The 18994-nt window shown below is 34.9% G+C and overlaps 1 pseudogene; it reads right to left on the bottom strand.

The window, feature by feature from the left end:
* Positions 1-9749: 9749 nt before the first annotated feature.
* On the bottom strand, positions 9750-11155 carry LOC144371840 (mitochondrial fission regulator 1 pseudogene; annotated as a pseudogene).
* Positions 11156-18994: the final 7839 nt, after the last annotated feature.

The raw sequence follows: 18994 nt of genomic DNA, 5'->3' as shown, positions 1-18994 counted from the left end.
TGCTGTCAGGACTTCCTTAAGACTGGTGGAGGAGAAAGAGTGTCATTGAGTGTGAGAAGTCTCTCTCCTAAGGAAACACATTCACTAGTCTCCAAATCAAATTCCTCTTAATCTTTCAAGAAGTGAATTCTTCCAAAAGACTGTTAACTTGATGTTTGTTTGTTTTTTTTAAACAACACTTGAAATTTTTATATAGGTTCAGTTTGGCATTTAATTATATACACTCCTGAGATGTTTTAAAACTGTTTCTTGTAATTCCATTTTTATCGTCCTTCAGACAGTACACTGCTGGATGGCAGAAAATTTTGCTTTTATGTTCAAAGAATTTTAAAAATTTCTCTGGTGCTCTTGATAAAGGTAAACCCCAGGGATAATATGCAACAGAGCCACAAAAATATGGTAATTTTTGTTGATTTTAATACAATTTTGGCATATACTATATATGTGTGTGTGTGTATTTGTATACACATATATGTGTATGTATGTGTGTGTGTGTATATATATATAGTTTTTAGAATTGACTTTAATCTTCCAGGGACAATTGGTCTGAGTCTTCTGGGTCAATTTTATGGTGTCGTGAAGTTTAGAGAAGTGAACTGGTTAATCTAAAGGCCTTGTTCCTAATGTACTTCTACCAATCCATGTGTTGCCTTTTCTGAAGAAAAGAATTCTATTTTCCCCCAGCCTACCAATTCTTTCTGAAGAAAAGGTAATACAATAATACCTTCAGAAAAGGTAAATACAATTCATTTATTACCTTTTCTTCCTTTCTAAGACAGTAATACTGATGACATCACTTAATGCTGACTGTTTCTTTGCTCTCTTGCCTCTTTACTTGTCTAAACACTTTCAGTAAAACCTTTAATTTCATTTATTTATTTATTTATTATTATTTTTTTAAATTGAGGAGTCCTGCAGTGCATTCTTTATTAGAATTTTTTTTTTAAAGAGAGGGTGAGAGAGAGAGAGAGAGAGAGAGAGAGAGAACTTTAATATTTACTTTTTTAGTTATCAGTGGACACAACATCTTTGTTTTGTATGTGGTGCTGAGGATCGAACCCGGGCCGCACACATGCCAGGCGAGCACGCTACCGCTTGAGCCACATCCCCAGCCCCTTTAATTTCATTTAATATGATTTAAAATTCTTTACAAATGATTGCTTATTTGCCTTCTTCTTTGAATTATAGATTGTGGGCTTGAAGCTTCATTCGCCTTTTATATTTTTGTATAAGTGCCAGGTAACTTATAGTTGGAACTTGAAACAATATTGAAGAAAACTTTCCCCCTCTTTTTTTATAAATATGAAAACTGATGCAAAGAGTAGAGACTTACCTATTTTCACATAGCATATTAATAAATTTATCTTGTGTGTCCAGTGTACATTCTAGGACATCCCTATAGTCATCCTGCACTCTGAAACGTGTCATAGTTACACCTTAGCAAAGAATGGAAGGGAGACAATATAAGCATCAAGTACCTGGATGGAAGAAAAAGAAGATTGATTTGGGGAAGCAGTTCTAGAAGGGGGCCAGAAGGAACACCAGAAATGAAGGCTGAGCTGTAGTAAAAATGGCCCAGGCTACAGAGTCTGAGAGCTAGTCTCTGCCGAATGACAGAGCCTGTGAGTTTGACTGGACATTAGAGATGAAGAGCCACTGGGTTCCAAAGAAACAAGTGGGACATGACCTCAGTAGTGCAGAACAGGGGAACTAAGGGTCTTGAAGTCACTGAAGGAAGGAATCATGGTGACAGATGCATCATGTACGTGGATACTGAATTTATCAATGATGGTGGAATGTGATGATGATTAATATCCAAAGTACAGCTATGAAGAGATGAATGGATGTGAATATACTATGTATACAACCAGAGATACGAAAAATTGTGCTGTATATGTGAAATAAAATTGTAATGCATTCCTCTGTCATATATATATATATATATATATATATATATATATATATATATATATATATAAAATCAAAGTCAGATAATTAACAAACAATAAATAAAAAAGAATCAGGATAGAGATGGGATTAAGAGAGATGCTAGCATCCCCACTAAGAAAAGAAGAAGGGGGTCTACAGTACCGCAGATCATAGCAACAAGGATGGGTGGAAGGTGGTAAGGTCTGATTAATGGACACTTCAGACTATTTGGGGTTTTTGAAATAAGAAGGATAAAGGAAGGGAAGGTATGGAGGTGAAATTGGTGAGAAAGAATTCTACATCAGCCAGAATGTCCCCAAAACATGAGGTATGGTTGACAGGCAGCCTTTGTGTGTGAAGACTTCTGAAGAGAATCTCAGTAACAACCCTGAGAGGTGACATGCCTGCATTAATTCAGATGAGTGTAAAACTGCACTTAGCTCTGAGAAGCACGATTTATTGAAGATCCAGCCTTCATCGTCGATCTACTGCCTCCCACTCAGGTCTAATGGCAGTGACACAAAATTGAAGTTACTGCTTTTACTACATGAACCAAACATTCCACTTAGTCTCTCAGAGCTTTAACTTTCAAGTGTATCCAACATGAAAACTAATGTGTTTTTTTTTCTCATTACTTAAAATGAGGAACATTTCATTTAATTTAAAATTTTGATCCTTTGGTGTGTGTGAATAAACACACACTTGGGGGAAAAACCTCTGGCTTTATACAAATAGGACTAGAATAGGGGTTTATGATTCTTCAACTATTTCAAAATTGAGACAATACAATAGAAAAGATGGAAAACTGTTGCATAATGAAAGTCCCTCTCTCTTTCTCTCTCTCTGCAGTTGGCTTAGAGGCAAGACAGGATGGAAAGAAGAATGAGGACAAAACGGACTTTACATTTTATGCAGTGGACTACTTCATTCTTCCTACCACTCAACAATACCAGATTATGAATTTTGTAAGTTTTTCATAATGTAAGTGCCTGTCATTAGATGTATTTTGTTTTTTGAATCACTAAGAACATTCATTCTTATTTGCTTAGTAGAATCTCACTAACTGCACAAGAAATAAATCATCGAAACTTAGACTGTTTGTTGTTAGCTATAAACGGTTTCAATTGGCAATGATATCTACAGTGCTTAGTGCATACTTACTATATATTAATTTTTTTCTTATGTTTAGTGAGGCAGAAATCTCAATCTTAAAATTCCTTCATATTTCATCAGAGTTTATAGTACTTGTAGGTCTTTAATGTGTAAGAGTTGATTTATATAGCTATGAAAGATAGGATATGTTCAAATTCATTGATAATCTCAATTGGAAAATTTGAGATCCATTGCACACGAATGGCATAATGGACATTTACAACCGAAATATCTGGTGGATAATGTGATAATATTTCAGCAAAAAAAATACCTATTTTTGAGAATTGGGCATTTATTTAAGCAATGAGACATTTACAAAAATGATGATATATTTCAAAGCTTATCTTCTAACTTTGCATTTTCAAAGTTAGAGGAAAATATATATCACAGATTCATTTGAGTGTTAAACATGATTTTTATGTACAAATTCTATTGTAACTGAACATAAAAACTCTGCACAGACCCTTAGTCATCAATTTCTTCTTATTGATGGAGACAGTGACTCCTGACTCTTTTCTTGCCTGCAGTTTACTGCACGTGTCAGTAATACGTTTTCTCTTCTGTGTGCTCCATCCTGGAATAGAACTATTTGTGGTTCTCTTTGCTTTTTGATCAGATGTAAATGCTTCCCATTCTGATATATTATATCAAACATTAGAGTTGTTGTGAAACATCAAGAAACAAATGAAATCCTATGTGATGGGGATTTTTAAAAATAAGAAATGTTTATTACCGTTTTATAGGGGGCAATACACAGCCATTTAAGTCTTCACTGAATATAAAATAAATGTCAATAAGCTCAAATTGCTATAAAGTGCACTTCAAGCAGGCATGAACTAGGATATGTTAAAGTCTCCGAATGGGTGACAAATGTGGTTTGCAGAATAGATTTTTCTTATTAATAAATTTTGGTCATCTTACTTATGACTCAAATTATCATGGACAAATATATAATTCTCATTTTAGAAATAAGAAGCAAAACCAGAAATTCTCATTAAAAATGAGAGCTGGTGATAATCAAAGGATATGAAATAGATCTCATTGAAGACTGTGAACATTGCCACCAAAAGATCTTCAGTGTATTTTGTGAAGTGAAGAAAAGCCAGGTGCAGAACAATGGCCTATTATGGTTATGAAATAAGTACCTATAAATTCATAGACATTCTGAAGAAAGATACCCATGCAATGTATAACTATAATTTACCTGAAGAAGAGAAACCAGGTGTTAAGGCCCAGGGGTAAAGGACATTTTTGATTTTGAACTTTGTGCATATATTATTTAATGTGAATGTTACAGTTTGGATGTGAGGTGTCTCCCAAAAGCTCACATGTGAGACAAGGCAAGAAGGTTCAGAGGGGAAATGGTTGGGTTATAATAGTCTTAACCCAATCAGTGATTTAGTCCTTCAATAGGGACATACTAAGTGGTAATTGAAGTGGTAGGGTGTGCCTGGAGAAGGTGGGAATTGGGGCATGGCGTTGGGTAATATATTTTATATCTGGAGAGTAGAGACTATCTCTGCTTCCTGATCCTGGTGTGAGCTCCCTCCCTTTGCCACACTTTCCCGCCATCATGTTCAGCCTCACCATGAGCCCCAAGGAATGGAGCTGGCCTTCTGTGGACTAAGACCTCCGAAACTGTGAGCCCTCAAATAAACTTTTTCTTCATCCCCTACAATTGTTCTGGTTGGGTTCTTTAGTCATAGCATCAAAAAGCTGACTAAAACAGTCAGTATTCATAAATGTGACAAATTTAAAAAATTCTGTGTTACTGAGCATTTTCCATGTATTTTTTGCCCTTTATGTACCTTCTTTTGAGAAATGTCTCAATGTCAATAGCGATCAGAGAACTGCAAATCAAAACCACAATGAGATACCATCTTACCCCAGTTAGAATGGCCATCAAAAAAAAAAAAACAAGACAAGACAAAACGAAACACAAATGGTGGTGAGGATGTTAAAGGAAATTTTTATTCACTGCTAGTAGGAAAGTACGTTAGTATGGCCATTGTAAAAAATAAAATGGCAATTCATCAAAAAATTAAAAATAGAACTACTATATGACTCAGCAATTTCACTATTGGGTATATACCCAAAGGAGTTAAAATCTTTGTGCCAAAAGGATATTTGTACTTCCATGTTTATTGCAGGACTATTCATGATAGCCAAAATGTGGAATCAACCCAGATGTTTTTTCTCAGATGAAGAATAAAGAAAATGTGGTATATTGACATAATGGAGTACTAATCAGTCATAGAAAAATAAAATCCTCCTATTTCCAGAAGCATAGATGTAACTGTGAAACAGTATGTTGAGTGAAACAAGCCAGACATTGAAAGACTAATACCATGTTCTCCTTTATTTAAGGCAATCAATAAGTCAACCTTGAAGAAGTACAGAACAGAATAGTGGTCACTAAAGATGGGAAAAAGGATGGGGGACAGAATATAATTAAGAAGAACTTACAGGGACTGGACAGTATGCTGGGGGGAAGGTGAGGTTAAGAGTAAAGAGGACCCAGATGCTGGGGTTCACACCTGTAATCCCAGCAACACAGGAGGCTGAGTCAGGAGGACCACAAGTTCAAAGCCAGCCTCAGAAACTTAGTGAGACCTTAAGCAACTTAACAAGACCCTGTCTCAAAATAAAAAATAATAAAAAGGGGTGGGGATGTGGGTTAGTGGTTAATCACCTTTGGGTTAAATCCCTGGTTCAAAAAAAATAGAGGAGGTTGGATAGATATGTTACATGCAGGATTTATGCATGAACAGAAAATCATAGTGTCAATTTGTATAATTAATGTGTTAGTAATTATGATTAAAATGTTCCAAAAAAGTTCTGTTACTAACAAAACAAAACACTCCCCTCCTTGAATCTACCTAAGGTTTTTCAATAGAAGAATAATTAGATACCCCCCTCCTTGAATCTACCTAAGGTTTATCAATAAAAGAATAATTAGATAAATTATGGTGCTCCTTGCAATGGAATATACGCTGCATCTGTTTTTTTTAAAGTGAGGGAGAAGGGTATAGGTAACTTAGTAAGAGAACAAAAGCAAAGAATAGCATGTGCCAGGTTTCATTTCTGTCACTTTTAAGTACCACACAAAGAACTAAGTACATGGAAAATGTACATAAAACGAGGCATGAGTGCAGGGGAAAGACCTGTTTATCATTTTATACATTTCTGTAGTACTTACATTTTAAACATGTGTTTGTATTATAGTGAACTCTTTAAAAGTCAATTAGGTTATGATTCTCTGACAAATATTCAGTGTTATAAAAAAATCTATATTTTTCTAAACTGATGTGAATCCCAATGGATGGATTATGCAAATATTACAGCAAACTCTCATAAACATTTTAGAAGTAGATAGATAGACAGAAGCTGATCAATTTTAGAAACTTTCTTCTTTTCGTCACATCCAGTCTTCAGGGGTAAATTACTGGAAATGGACTGGATATGACATCATTAGCAACCGTATGATGCAGTGGAAATAACAGTGGCCTGAGGGCCTCACGGTGGCACTTCTACTTATCTTCAGCCTAAACTCAGCACTGTCCTGTGTCAAAAGAAAGAAGTGGGGGCTGGTTTGTGGCTCAGCATAGAGTGCTCACTTATCATGTGTGAGGTTCTGGGTTCGATAGGAAAGGTAGCAGAATACAACAGTTACTAATAGGGCATTATGTAAAAATGTGGATATGTAACAGATGTGATTCTGCAATCTGTATTTGGGGTAAAAATGGGAGTTCATAACCAACTTGAATCTAATGTATGAAACATGATATGTCAAAAGCTTTGTAATGTTTTGAACAACCAATAAAAAAAAGAAAATAAAAAATAAAAAAAATTAAAAAAATAAAATAAAGATATTGTGTCCATCAACAACTAAAAAAAAAGTTAAAAAAAGAATAAATGACACTGGAAACAAATACTTTACAAGAACTGGCTTGCTCTTCTCCAGGTGTCTTTCTGTTACAGCTCAGCACTTCTCTGCTAGTTTCAAGTTTAAATGTCAAGCACAAGTAGAACTGATGGAGAAGATAATTTATAAACATGGTATATTATAAGTACCATGTTTTCCCCAGAATTAACTGTGCTTTTATTTCTCTCTGAACAGACAGGGAAATGGTGTTTGTGAGGGAGTTTTGTGGTCATGTTAGGACCACAGTGAAGCCAGAGGAGGGATCATTCTAGTCTCTTTTTGTATTACTCTCTGCACAATGGCCCTTGTTATCAAGAAATTCCATTTCTTGTTCAAATTGAGTGTTTCTGTGGGAGGAGAGAGTGGGAGTAGAATGAGCAGATGTTATTCCTTGAATAGGGTAGAATTATCAATTCTGAGTGAGTGAGATTGACATTATTCAAAGAGATAGGGTCTCACATTCTAAAGAAAAATGTAGCTACTTATATGTGCATGATGAACTACTTTCTGGACATTTCATCAGAGATTGGAATTGAAGAGTTGGTGACAGAATAACTAGGTTTAGAATTTGGGTCTTCCATTTAGATGTAGCAACCATGCAGAATATTGTATGGGACTTATTTTATACTTAATAGTATTATCTTACGTTGCAGGAAATTAAAAAAGAGAAAAAACATAAGGGGGCTTTTGCACATTAATGTTTCCAAAGTATATCCACAAAGAAAATATGAAGAAAGGAGTGCAATCTTCAGTTACACAAATATCAATTTAGTCATTTGACATCTCAATTCAAGTCCTTATAATTAGTTGTACTTTTTTCTTCATGCTTTTAAAAAACAAATCCATCTTATTTCAAATGCATTGGGCACATACTATGATTAACTTAACACGTCTTATTGTATAATTTTATTAAGGAATAACCCTTGTTTGTTTTAAATTCTTTCTTCAATTTACATAGATTTACATACCCAGAATTGCTTTGTTAAATTTTAAACATGGCCACATGGTGGTGCACACCTCTAATCTCAGTGGCTTGGAAGCCTGAGGAAAGAGGATGGCAAGTTCAAAGCCAGCCTCAGCAAAAGCAAGGGGCTAAGCAGCTCAGTGAGACTCTGTCTCTAAATAAAATACAATAGGACCAGGGATGTGGCTCAGTGGTTGAATGTCTCTGAATTCAATCCTCAGTACTTCCCCTCCAAAAAAAATATTGTAAGTATGAAATGTTAATATCTATGCAATATAATGAATTTCAGGTATCCAAATAAAATCTCTTTAATAGAGGTGTAATAAAAACATGACTGATTTTTCATGTAACCAGAGTTGAAAGTTTTGAGCCTTAGTATACAAGGTATTCTATATATATATATATATATATATTTTTTTTTCTTCTGAGATGGGGATGGCAGCACTGGAGATTGAACACATTAATGTGTGTGTGTGTGTGTGTGTGTGTGTGTGTGTGTGTGTGTGTGTGTATTGTATGTGTATATATGTATTGAGGCAGAGTTTTATTAAATTGCCCAGGATGATCTTGAACTTGCAATCCTCCTGCCTCGGCCTCTGGAGTAGGTAGGATTACAGGCATGTGCCACTGCACCCAGTATATTGGACGTTTTGGAAACATAATCATTCATCATTCTTAGGAAAGCATCCCAGAACTATTTTCACTAACAAGTGTAATATGTTAGTAAAAAATTGGGGACAAGGATGAAGTGGCAGTAGGTGTGGAAAGATTTGCTCTTGGCCTCTCCAGCAAGCAGGACTGGCTTCATGGACCTATGATGTGCAGTTGCACGTGGTCCCCATTCTCAGAAGATTTGGTACTTCATAGATCTGTTCATGCAATATTATTTTGAGCATGAAATGAGCAGAGAGGATACACAGGCAAATGTTTGTGATCCCAGTGACATTGCTCAGGGTCCTGGGTATATACAGTGTGCAGACCAATTGGTCTTGTCACCAGGCATGAACACATGGGCCTCTGGGCAGTCCAGGGAGCCAGTGGGCTGAGCAGGTGACTGGGGAGGAACTGGAGACCAGACTGGCAGTGGGGACAGAAACAACAACAACACAAGCAGCAGCTGAATCCAGGGAATAAAAGGGACCCAAACTGTTTGAAAACATGAGAAGACTGTCAGTTTCCCAGGAGAGTAAGTCCTGCAGCTCCTGCTCAATTATTCTCTGGTGCTCAGGCAATAGACTACGTCAGTAAATTATTACAAAGTAAAAGCGAACTCATGCATGTGGCAATAAAGCATGTCAGAGAGTTACTAGAATTGGTGAAAGAGTTCAGAGTCTCTAGTTCTAAAAACTACTGCAACACTGCAATACAAATATCCACAGCCTTACAAATAGAAATTAAACCTACACAATGTAGTTATAGTGATAGAAAAAATTTCATCATCATATGAAACTTCAGATAAACAACTTATTCGTGAGGAAGACAAAATATTATTATTATTAAATAATGTATAAGTAAATAAGTTATTAATGAGGAAAACAAATTATTATTATTAAATTATTTTTCTTTCTTTTTTGTCTTTCAGTAACAATTTTTAAACTGTTTTAGATCCAAATATCTGTATATAAAACATTTATACAGATAAATTAGTGTTAAGAAATTTTAAAAGGCATAGTAAAATTAAAAAATGTCCTTTCTATGTTTTGAAATCTTACAAATGTTTTTGAGATTGGAAACCTCCACATCTTGGCTAGATGTGAAAAACATGTGAGAATTCAGTAGGTTATGGAAAGATCCAGAACTGACCATCTCATAAAAGCAAAAACAAAGTTATGGTGCTTCTATTATTGCTTAATCCCAAGGTTAAAAGGGAGACCATGGAATACTAAAGTCAGGTATTTACTAAAGAGTGTTGATGTCTACTAGCCAAATTCAGCCCTCACCCACCAGTTGAAACAGGAGTCTTTCTCAGTTCATTGTCTAGTAGGAGTTTGAAACATTTCAACTAAAACCTTTACTTTTCCTTTAGCCTTCAACATGTGTGGTCCCAACACTGCTGTCTCTGAGGTGGCCTCTGATTCAGACCTTGTAGCTCCATTTTCAAATTCACCTTGCTTCAATATCCATAAGTACACTTCTTTTTCAGAGCTTCTGCTATGTGGGCAGCAGGGCCAGTAGCACCCACTGGCTTGGGCTATACATCTTCCTCTGACTCTTGACTGACTGAAGTTTTACACTATCCATCTTTTTAAGGATCTCTAGCATATTTGGCACATCTGATTTCTTGGGATTATTCTTAGCCAAAATCTTTCCAGCATTGGCTTTTTGCTCTCTTCACTCTTTAATCAGATCAATATCAGATTTACTTTGCTGGAGCTCTAGTGGAGTGGTGGATGGGAGGTGGTGGTGGTGCTGGGGCTGTGATAATAGATGTGGTAGAATCCAAGTCACCTACTGCAGTGAGATTCTGTTGCTCTTGCAGGGTCACTTTTTGCTAATCCGAGGTCTGAATATAGCAAGTTCATTGTCAAGTGCATGGATCTTCTCTGCAGGGCTTCCTCATTGGTTAGGGTTGCAGTCTTCGGTGGAGGCTCTTCTGGACATAAGTTTGGTAAGGAAATATGCCTACTTGGGGGCTTCTCAAAGAAAGGAAGGTCATTTTGAAGGGGTGGCTTTGATTTTACCTCTGTCCTTAGTCTTACTGAGTACTCTACTCTCCTTCTTCTGTGGCTACCCATGCAATATCAGCAAAAGACAACATTGCCTCCTTTCCTGGATGGTTGAGACTCCATTCTGTTGCACGGCTTTAAGTTGAAATTGAACTCCAAGACACTGAATTAGAGATAAGTTAGTAACAATTTTCCTTATGATACTTCCAGATGAACTCATATGGTTTTTCAGACCAAAGCACTGATTGCATGCTTACTCCAACTTGTTGAAAACCATTCTCATCAGATGCGTAATCCAGACAAGCATTCAGAGGGCAAAGTCATCCTAAATTTGCATTTCAGGTACTTCAGGCATACATAGCAGCACATGGTCCGTTAGAGCACGCTGACTGCCTCCCCGACCCCTATTCCTCAGCAGCCAGCATATTCTCCAGCTACTCAGGTTTTCAGATTCAAATTATTTTTCTTGTAATTGAAGAATCATTGATAGAATATATAAACAAGTATTTTGAATTATAAAAAAAATCATGAAGCCACTTTCAGTGAGTCAACAAATAATGAGAAATCTCAGGAAAAACACTAATATACCACAGAAAAGGTTTTTATTTGAAATTAAATTTAAATTTAAAATCAGAATTCTAATGAAATTTCATTAAAATACAGATGATTAAAAACTTAAAAATAATTTAAATATTAAAAATTAAAATTTTAACTTTAATTTTAAGTGACTTAATACAAATACAAAGTAGTGATAATTATAAAGCAATTTTTAAATCTGAATTTTAATGACTAATATTTATGAAAAATTAAATCCTTTTAGGAGAATTGTGCCATGAATCTTCAGGTATAGATGACTAAAATTTATATTCAAAATTATCTACATAATTATTTTAAAAATAATTTACTAGAAATATGTCCCAATATTGTCAAAGTCTATAAAACATTTTAACAACTCCAGTAATAGTTACATCCACAGAAAGATACTTCTCAAAAGTCAAAATAATAAAAAAAATTAATTGAGGTGAATTTGCCAGGAGTGATTTAAATCAACTTCTGTTACACTGATTGAAAATTAACTTGCTAAAAGTATACATTTTGATGACTTATTAATAAAGTTTTAGAAAAATAAATCAGAAAAAATTCTTATGATCAATCAAGATATTCTATTAATAGAGTATTAATTAAATTAATACTATTAATAAAATTATTACACTTCAACATTCTTTTTATAATTTATAATTCTGTGTTGTGATTCATGTATTAGTATTATACCATAATTATACTTTATAAGTAATAAAATATTGTTAAAGAGAAATGTGTTGTATTTGACCACCTTTATCAGTACTTTTTTCTTAATTTTTGAATGAGGGAAACTCACATTTTTAATTTTCCCTGGGTTATGTAAACTCTGTAACCATCCTTGATAGCAAGATTTAGCATGAATTTCCTCTCCAGTTTTTTTCTTCTTGGATATTATTATTTAAAATTAATTGATTTTAATTTTGTATTTGTTCTAAATAGTTATACATGAAAGTAGAATGCATCATACATAAATGGAGAATAACTTCTCATTCTTCCAGTTGTACAGGATGTAGAGTTACACAGGTCATGTAATCATATATGCACATAGGGTAATTATGTCTAATTCATTCTATTATCATTCCTACCCCCATAAACCCTCCCCTCCCTTCACTCCACTCTGTCTAATCCATCGTACCTCTATTTATCCCCCCAAACCCCAGCCCTTATTGTGAATTGGCATTTGCATGTCATAGAAAACATCTGGCCTTTGGTTCTTTGGGATCAACTTAATTTACTTAACATGATATTCTCCAGATCCCTCCATTTACCAGCAGAGCTATAATTTCATTCTTGTATTTGTGATAATTGTCATTTTTACTAGAGTGAGGTGGAATATCAGTGTAATTTTGATTTGCATTTACCTAATTGCTAGATATATTGAACATTTTTTCATATATTTGTTAATCAATCACATTTTTTCTTCCGTGAAGTGTCTCTTCAGATCCTTAGCCCATTTATTGATTGGGTTATTTGGGTTTCTTTTGTGTGTGTTAAGTTCTTTGAGTTCTTTATACATCTTGGAGATTAATGCTCTATTTATGATTTTCTTCCATTATGTAAGCTCTCTCTTCATGTTATTGATTGTTTCATGTTATTGCTGTGAAAAAGCTTTTCAGTTTGATTCCATCCTATTTATTGATCCTTGAATTCACATTTTGTGCTTTAGGAGTTTGTTAAGGAAGTCAGTTCCTAAGCTGGCATGGTGAGGATTTAGGCCTACTTTTTCTTCTAGTAAGTGCAAGGTCTCTGTTCTAGTGCCTAAGTCCTTGATCCACTTTGAGTTGATTTTTGTGCAGAGTGAGGTCTTTTAATTGACAAGAATTGTGTATATTTATGGTATACAGCAATATAAATTTTTAGCTGTAGGTATGTATTATTCAATGGTTAATTCAAAACAATTAATATATCCATTACCACACATACTTATTATATTTATGCAGTAAGAACATTTAAAATTTATTTTCTTACCAATTTTTAAGTATAGAGCACGTTGTTATTATAGTCATTGATATTATAATTATTAGCTGACTGCAGTCACCATGTTGTGTCACAGTCTCTTGAACGTATTTTTCCTAACTGGAATTTTGTATACTTTAACCAATATCTGTAAATTCTCCCTACCTCCCAGACCCTGATAACCTCCATTCCACTCTCTGATTTTATAACTTCTTTTTTAGGTTCTACATGTGAGATTTTGCAGTATTTATCTTTGCTTTGCCTGGCTTATTTCATTTAACATAATGTCCTTCAGGTTTGTCCGTGTTGTCATAAATGACAGGATTTCCTTTTCTTTTAAAGCTCAATATTATTCATATATCTATATTTATCTACCTATCACATTTTCTTCATACTTCTTTCTGTTTGATGGACACTTTGATTCCACATCTAATCTATATTACAAATGAGAGTACAGTTTAACACACTGATTTCTTTTCCTGTGCATATGTACCCACAAGTGGGATCACTGGACACATATTATTAGTTCTATTTTTGATTCAAAAATGTTCCCACAATGGTTGTACTCATCATCTACATTCCCACCACCAGTGTACAAGGTTTCCATATTTTGGCACATACCTCACCAATCTTGTTTTCTTTTTCTTTCTTTCTTTCTTTCTTTCTTTCTTTCTTTCTTTCTTTCTTTCTTTCTTTCTTTCTTTCTTTCTTTTTTGATAATAGTCATTCTAGCAGATGTGTGGTAGAATCCTTTGTGTCTATGAACTAAACTGACAGATGATTTGGCCCATTACAAGCAGAAACATTTCACGTTGAAGAATTTTTGTTGGTATCTAAAACTACATGATCCCTGAATGTGTCCTGTTTTACCATGAGCTGTGAGCATAGGTCCCAGCTTCTCAGAGTGGTCCATCTCTACCTGTCTGTTTTTGGAGATGGGAGGTCATCCATAGTAAGGCTGGTCCCACAGAATGGAACACAAGGTGGTGACATCTTTATGAATGAAAGATTCTTTTTTTCAGCCTTTAGTCAATTTGATACTTCCCCATCGATGACTACTTGTAAGTCAGTGTCCATTTGTCTGACTCCAACCTGAGATGGTCTTGGTCAGCTTGAAATAACAATGACAAGAGGCTCAGGTGTTTTGGTGGCCTCTATTTTGAAGTTTGGAAGATCTATGTCTGGACAGCTGTGTGCAAAACCTTCTGCACATGGAGATCAGCATATCCCCCAATGATATAATGAGTAAAGCTAGAAGAGTAATGAAGAAAAATGACAGGCGCCTGGAAAGGAATAAACGGGGTATGCCTCTGGTAAATAACTCCCTGAAGGACTCTTAGGAATGACTTACTGATTAATTGAATCAATCCATCATTCTTGGGGTGACAGCACCAATTTGCCATCTTTTTCTGGGAGTTGTTTAATTCCTTTGTTGTTATAGCTTAAATTCATATGAGGGTAGAAGAAGTAGTTAAAAATATAACTGTTTTATTATTAAGGTGCCACATTATTAAGGCACTCTCAAAGAAAAGCTTGACATTAATTTTAGTAACAATTTAGCCTGTGCAAGATCATCAACCTGTGGCTTGTAAAGGGATTTATTTCCTCTATGAATTTAACTTACCAATATCACTTTTCATTATCCCCCATCAAAATTTTCTCATTGCTTCTAAATTCCATAATGTTTAAAGATTTTTTAAAATGATCTTTGTTCTCATTCTAGAGAATATAAAAATACCTGCTTTCATCCATTTTAATACAGACTCACCTTTATTTTCTGTGTTGTCACTGGCAACCATAACTCATAATACTTAACGCAGATTTCAGTTGCAAATATAATCCTTGAAAGTATTAATCTGGTTTAAATTTTTGCTGAATAAAAAGGCGTAGAATTGATGTTTCTGATATTTTTCTCCCGTCGCTATCAAAAGAACGATTGTTTCAATATTCTAATTTGTTGTAAATTACATATAAGGTCGATTATGGATTTTGTTCTTTTTTTTTTTTTTTTGGTTGTGGGTGAAAGGTAGATGTAATAAAATGAAAAGAGAATTGGACAAAAATCCTAAGCAAAGATTTACATGAGATGAAAATAATTTTGGGGTTTATATTTTGAAATGTAAGAATCTTAATGCCAAGGCTTCTTGAGGATATGTCTTGAGTGTTGAAATTTTAGGAAAGATAGATAAAATGTCTGAAGGAAGAATTTTCTTGACAAACAGAGAAAGCATCCAAAATGAAACTGTTTAAATAATCCTAATATTAGTTATTTTTAAATGTACTGTAAAAGAAATTAACAGAAAATCTTCTCTGTAACTAAATAGAATTGATAAATACATAAAATCATATATCCACATGTTTACATGTGGGTAGAGATTGATGGTTTTCAAAAGAACATATAATAAAATATATTTTAATATTGAACCTATATTGAACATAACACATAATAATTCAAAAGCATTTTATGATTTAAAAATGTCTTAAGGTCTTCCTTTTCATGGTGTGTTTCAATTTACAAAGTCCAGGGTCAATTGATAATGCCTGAGATTTGATTTATTCTTTTCTGATCAGATTGCACACAAGAATTTGCTGTGGAATGTGAGTTAATTTTGCATTTTTAAAATACATGCTCACCTTGTGTAATTTCTTAATGTCTCCAGGCCTTATCTTACTGTCTGTATAATGAATAGATTTTGGATTCTCAAAGGTTTATTCTAAACATGGCCTATTTTAAAAATGGGTTTATATTTCTGAAAGAAAAGGAGCCATTCATTCATGATATCACAGTGAAACAAAGTGGATGGGCTTCACTGTATCAGAGGGTCTTTCTTTCTTTCTTTCTTTCTTTTTTTTTTTCAGTACTTACCAAATGCATACCTTAGTTCTGCCTGTTATGAACCACGCTCATGATTTATTTAACTGAGACCTGCAGAAGAAGGAATCTTTTCTTTAAGGTAAATACATATGTATATTTATGATTGACCCATTGATTTTGTCTTTTTCTAGGCAACTGAGATGTTGTGTGTCTTTGACGGCATGGCGGTCATCCAGGTCAACTTTAATGAACACCGTCACAGCAGTCTTTTCACACAGGGAACAAAAGTAAGATCAGGCTTGATCATTTACAAGGCTCTCCCCATGCAACTGACAAATCAAGGATTGAGAGTTGATCTTCAGCTCCTTGATATACTGCCTCAAAGCTGTCCTTGTTTTGAACCCACTTGAGTACTTTGACTTGTAGGGGCTGCAATGTGTCTGCATGCAGCGGAGGGGGACGCCCACAGCCTCAGTGGCCCCTAAGCCTGAAGCAGGTGAGCCAGTGGCTCTCTCTCCTCTTAGTGCCTATTGTGAACCTTGGCTGAGATGAAGGGCTACAAAATCAGTTGCCAGGGCTTCATCCTTTCTATTTGTCTCTCCTACCCCATAGCATGGCATTACATTTGTCTTCTGTTGAGGGGAATATCAATTTTCTAATAACACAGTTGATTATGTCATTGAAGGGGCAATAAATAAGTAGTTGAAATTATTTTATTGAAAATAAAATATATTTAATGAAAAACCCCCCAAAACTCTACGTATAATTTAATCAAATATATATATTTTTTAACACAGGGTCTTAACACCTTCATCAATTATTATTTTGATACCAACTCTAAATCTGGAAGGTTTCCAAAAGACAGTAGGTCCATTGCAGACCGTCTTTCAAAGTCAAGGCCTCAGTGTCAGGAGGTAATGCAAGTACGTGTCACCTGTGACTGAGCTGGATGGTGCCCCAACCAGGCAGTTTCTTTTCATTGCTGACACATCCGTGCACTGCAGAGATGACAGTGCCTTCATGTAAATTTGATAGGGTTTCCCCTGTCAATGACATAATCAAATACACTGTGAGAAGTAACAGGGGTTTTCAGGGATGGCTCAGAAACTTAATTGTTTTTCCATTTATTTTTAAAATGCAAATTACACTAGTAAGTCAAAAAAATCACTCTGTTAAAAATACATTCAGAATTAACAAATGAAAAAAAAAAGACACATCAGGATTGTAACTCTTGCCTTCAGAATATTAGGTTTATAACAAAAGCTCAGCCTAGAAAAATAGCATTCTTCACCGGATTTTTGAGGAGGATACAGCTGTACAACTTAGATGTTTTCCCAGATAGAATCACACCACTGTGCTTACTGCTCCTAAAAAAGGCCTGTCCACTGATTACTTTTTAGTAGTCAACAACTGTTTTTGAAAATTTTGGTGGTGGTGATAGTAGTGATTTGGTTATAAGCTGGCTGTAACTTAAAACGGGAATATGAGGGCTCATTGTCTGTATCCATATACATGTACTATAAGGTTGAATCTCTTCACAGCATGAATGTACAGTGAAACCTCATTTTAATAGTTACATCAATAGTCACATTAGAATAGTTTCTGGCATGTATAGTATGTATATTTTAGGAGTCAAAAGACAGTACATTGGTAAATATTTTTCTTGTACATTAAACATGCATGTCACTATAAAAGCATCATATGAGGTTTCACTGACATGTTTGCAATTGTATATTTTATACATGTACATATGGACAAACATATGCAAGCCACTGAGAAAAATCCAAGCACATGTGCTGGAATGTATGTTTGTGGTTTATGTTCTAATGGTAAACTTTTGTTCCTTTATTATTTTCAAATGTATATGCCTGTGTACATTACAAACATTCATGCAACACAGTTATGGGACCATTTTTATCTGAATGAGCTAAGGTCCAAAGGAGGTTTACCCAATAACTGAAACTTCATAAAAATCAAAGAGAAAAGTTGCTCCATGACAATTTATAAATTTCCAGTCTGGATTTCACCATAATTAAAGATGGTGTTAGTTCAACAAAATTTGATTTTAGTGTCTCAAGTGGATCCGAGAAAATCATGACTCATCTGAGTTACTGATAAGCCTGAGCTAATTATATTTTCCACTAATGAAAACCAAATAATGCTTGATAATATAAAACAAAATTTCCTAGGAGTTCAGAATATTCCATAGACACATTGACCTACTATTAAGTTTCCAAAGGCATCTTGTTTGCCAACTACGTAACAGCACAGTTTTTCTGCCACGATACTACAGGAGGATTGAAATACACTCTAACACACAACAGATCCCCCAAATACCACAAAGAGATCTCAAATATTTCACCAAGGTAACTATTGACCCCCCCACCCACCCCAAAAATAATCTTGTATGCCGAAGTTAGAAAAGAAAGTTCACCTACATCGGGTCTTCCGTTTGAATTAGATATAAAAGAGTAAACATAGCTAATACATAGTCAGTTGGCCTCGGTTGATAGAAATCCACAGCTGTTTTCTGTGTTAGTAAAAGACATTTGTAGATACTTATAAAAGCACCTAGAGTGCAATAAATAAAATCAGTGAGTTAAGCCATTTTTGCTTTCTGCTCCCAATAGATTAATGAGTTAGTAGATTAATAAATTTTACTTTGTCCCACCCCCAACCCCATCAGAAGACCATACCTAATAATTATAAAGATGACTATTATTGTTCTTGTTATTGGTACTTGTCTCTTTTTGGCCATCAGGGAGGCTCAACGTTACATAATGCACTTTGCTGACAGCTGGCAGTTTTCTTACACAGACACACTGGAGCTGCTGAGTTATTCAGTCTTGTTTCTCGACACGAAACACACAGACTCGAACTCATTCGGAATGAATAGCAGTGTGTTAGCCTAAAGGAATTGACTCAGGGATGTCTGCACTGAGATTCTCGGGCACACAACGCAGGTGGGTTAAGGCAAGTATGTACGGTACAGCCTTTAGGGCAAA

Source organism: Ictidomys tridecemlineatus, chromosome Y, assembly GCF_052094955.1.
Source record: "Ictidomys tridecemlineatus isolate mIctTri1 chromosome Y, mIctTri1.hap1, whole genome shotgun sequence".
NCBI lineage: Eukaryota > Metazoa > Chordata > Mammalia > Rodentia > Sciuridae > Ictidomys > Ictidomys tridecemlineatus.
The sequence above is the reverse complement of the archived record's forward strand: the minus strand, read 5'-3'. Positions and strand labels throughout refer to the sequence as shown.